The sequence below is a fragment of the Triticum urartu genome, chromosome 2, assembly GCF_003073215.2.
Source record: "Triticum urartu cultivar G1812 chromosome 2, Tu2.1, whole genome shotgun sequence".
In the NCBI taxonomy this organism is placed as follows: domain Eukaryota; kingdom Viridiplantae; phylum Streptophyta; class Magnoliopsida; order Poales; family Poaceae; genus Triticum; species Triticum urartu.
In genome coordinates, this window is record NC_053023.1 from 669,341,969 (window position 1) to 669,345,772 (window position 3,804).

Below are 3,804 nucleotides of genomic sequence, written 5' to 3' on the forward strand. Positions count from 1 at the left end.
GAGATATTATGCTTCCCCTGTATCCCCAACACCTGATTGCATAACCGAAAAGGTTCGGGAGTTTCATAGGTGGGAATTCTAGTAGCTCTAGTTCTTCTTCCACGGATATTGGTTTGAGATTGGGATTTCTTACCGATTATTCATTCTTGATCCGTACCTTGTTGATTCATTTCTCTACCTTAATTCTACGTGGCTTCTCAATTTATGGATATGTGACCATTTGAAGAGGAATGCATTCGTTCATTTTGTTCGGATGTGAATACTATATGTTGCAATTTTCATTCCGTTGGATTCAGCTTCAATATTATCTGTCAATGTGCTAGTGGTGATCAACCTCTTCAGGATGGCTCCTCCAACGCGCACGACTCCTAATCCTGATCCGCCACCACCCCCACCTCCTCCAGAGGCATGGCAAGCTGTGATGGCCGCAACCAATGCAAACACACAGCTGATCATGCAAATTCTTCAAGAGCGCAATCAAGGCAGTCAAGGGAATCAAGGCCGCAATCAGAGTCACTTTGCTACACTCAACCAGTTCCTTGCTAACGGGCCAAAGACTTTCAGCAATTGTGTTGAGGCAACCGATGCTGACGATTGGCTTGTGGATCTGTGTAAGCATTTCGAGTGCAGTAACGTCAGGCCTGAGGACTTTGTTAAGTTCGCTTCCTTCCAACTCAAAGATCAAGCTGCAGAATGGTTCCAGCAGTACAAGGACTCTAGAGGTGGACGTGTTATCACTTGGGATGATTTCCGTCGAGATTTCCGAGCTCATCATATTCCGCAGAGCGTGGTTGAAAGCAAGCGTGAGGAATTCCGCAATCTGAAGCAAGGCTCTTTGTCTGTCTATGACTACAACAAATTGTTCCAAAAGCTTGCCCGCTTTGCCAAGCAAGACGTGCCTGATGAGAAGAGCATGATATATCAGTTCAGGAGTGGTCTCAGAGAAGAAATTCAGCTCGCTCTTGTCCTCTTTGAGCCCTTGAGATCCGATGAGTTCTACAACATGGCACTGAAGCAAGAGGCTGCTCAGTTGAGGTGTGATGCTTCCAGGAAGCGAGTCAGAGATGTTACTCCTTCTTCCTCTACTCAAGCGGCCAAGCAGCAGAAGTTTTGGCTTCCTCCTCCTCCGTTCCGTCAGCCGTATCAGCAGAAGAGCAAAGGTGGCAGTGGTTCTTCCCACCCACCCAACCCTGGCTTTCAGAACAAGACTTCGTCTCAAGCTCCAAGATCGAGTGCTCCGTATCACCGTCCGCTTTCAGAGGTCACGTGCAACAAGTGCCAACAGAAGGGTCACTATGCCAACAAGTGTTTCAACCAGAGGCATCTTCCTCCTCCTCCTCCTGTCAGATCGGCAAGTACAGCTGTGGTCAAGCATAACCCAAGCACACCAAGGTCAATTTGATGAATGCAGCTCAGGCAGAGGACTCGTCATATGTGATCATGGGTAACTTTCCAGTTAACTCTTTTCCAGCAAAAGTTCTTTTTGACACTGGTGCATCGCATTGTTTCATGTCAAGATCATTTGTTTCCAAGCATGACTTCGTTTCACAAATGTTGGGTAAACCTATGGGAGTGGTTTCTCCGGCTAAGTCTATGAGGGCTACTTCAATAGTCCCGGATGTTTCTATCATGATGGGTGATTTCAAGTTTCTGGCTTCTCCAATGGTTTTTGGTAACTCAGATATTGATCTTATTCTCGGGATGGATTGGCTTTCTAAGCACAAGGCTCAGCTTGATTGTGCAGCCAGGCAGATTCAATTGACTCATTCGTCTGAGGATGTAATTGTCTTTGCCGCTCGTGATGATACTATCCGTCTGTTTTCTCTCAATGAGAAGGGTGAATTGGATGCTATCTCGCAAATTCCAGTCGTTTGCGAATATCAAGACGTCTTTCCAGAAGAGCTCCCAGGAATGCCTCCGCACCGGCCAGTTGAATTCGTTATTGATCTTGAGCCTGGCACGGAACATGTGTGCAAACGTCCTTACAAGCTCGGACCGGAAGAGTTGAAGGAGCTGAAGAAGCAACTCGATATGCAAGAGAAAATGGGTCTTATCCGGCCTAGTTCTTCTTCGTGGGGTTGTGGTGTTCTTTTTGTGAAGAAGAAGGATGGAACGGACCGACTTTGTGTTGATTACCGTCCAGTGAACAAGAAGGCCATCAAGAACAAATACCCACTTCCCAACATCAATGAGCTGTTCGAACAACTCAAAGGTGCCCAAGTATTCTCCAAGCTTGATCTCCGTATGGGTTATCACCAGATTCACATTCGTGAAGAAGATATTCCCAAGACAGCATTCAGAACAAGCTTTGGTTCATATGAATACACTATCATGTCTTTTGGCCTCGCCAACGCGAACTTCATCTTCAACGCCTACACCAATGACTTCGTTTTGGTCTATCTCGACGACATTCTGGTTTTCTCGAAGAACAAGGAAGATCATGCCAAACACTTGCGTTTGGTTCTTGATAAGCTCAGAGAACATCAGTTCTACGCCAAGTTCTCCAAGTGTGAATTTTGGCTTGATGAGGTTCTTTATCTTGGTCATATCATCTCTGCCAAGGGCATTGCCGTGAATCCCGAGAAGGTGTCTGCAATTGTGAATTGGGAACCTCCTCAGACCGTGAAGCAACTCCGCAGTTTTCTCGGTCTCGCAAGCTATTGCCGAAGATTCGTTGAAAACTTTTCTAAGATCACGAAGCCTCTCTCTAATCTTCTTCAGAAGCACGTCAAGTACGTTTGGTCTCCGGAGTGTGATATTGCTTTCAACACTTTGAAAGAGAAATTGATCACTGCTCCAGTTCTGACTCCACCTGATGAATCCAAGCCGTACGAGGTCTTTTGTGATGCCTCTCTCCAAGGTCTTGGCGCAGTATTGATGCAAGAGAAGAAAGTTGTTTCTTATACATCTCTCCAGTTGAAGCCTAATGAGAAGAACTACCCCACTCATGATCTCGAGTTGGCGGCAGTTGTGCATGCTCTTTTGACTTGGAGACATCTTCTATTGGGAAGAAAAGTGGATATTTTCACTGATCACAAGAGTCTCAAGTACATCTTCACTCAGCCTAATCTCAACCTCAGGCAAACTCGATGGTTCGAAATGATTCAAGAGTATAATCCGAGTATTGAGTATACTCGAGGCAAGGCCAATGTGATTGCTGACGCTTTGAGCAGGAAGGCTTACTGCAACAGTCTGATTCTCAAGCCTTATCAACCCGAGCTTTGTGAAGCTTTCCGCAAACTTAATCTGCAAGTTCTTCCTCAAGGTTTCCTCGCCAACCATCTAGTCTCTCCTACCTTGGAAGACCAGATTCGCCAAGCCCAGCTTCTTGATGCTATGGTGAAAAAGGTGAAGATTGGGATTGCCAAGAGTCAGTCCAAGTACAAGTGCTACAGCCTTGATGACAAGGACACTCTCTTCTTCGAGGATCGTATTGTTGTGCCCAAAGGTGACCTCCGTAAAGTGATCATGAACGAGGCTCACAATTCTCTCCTCTCCATCCACCCTGGGAGCACGAAGATGTATCAGGACCTTAAGCAAGCTTATTGGTGGACTCGAATGAAGCGCGAGATCGCTCAATTCGTGAATGAATGTGATGTCTGTAGAAGAGTGAAGGCAGAACACCAAAGGCCAGCGGGTCTCCTCCAACCTCTTGCCATTCCAGAATGGAAGTTCGACCACATTGAAATGGACTTCGTGACTGGGTTTCCAAAGTCCAAGCGTGGCAATGATGCTATATTCATTGTCATCGACAAACTCACCAAAGTGGCTCACTTTCTACCTATCAAAGAGTCGATCACTGCA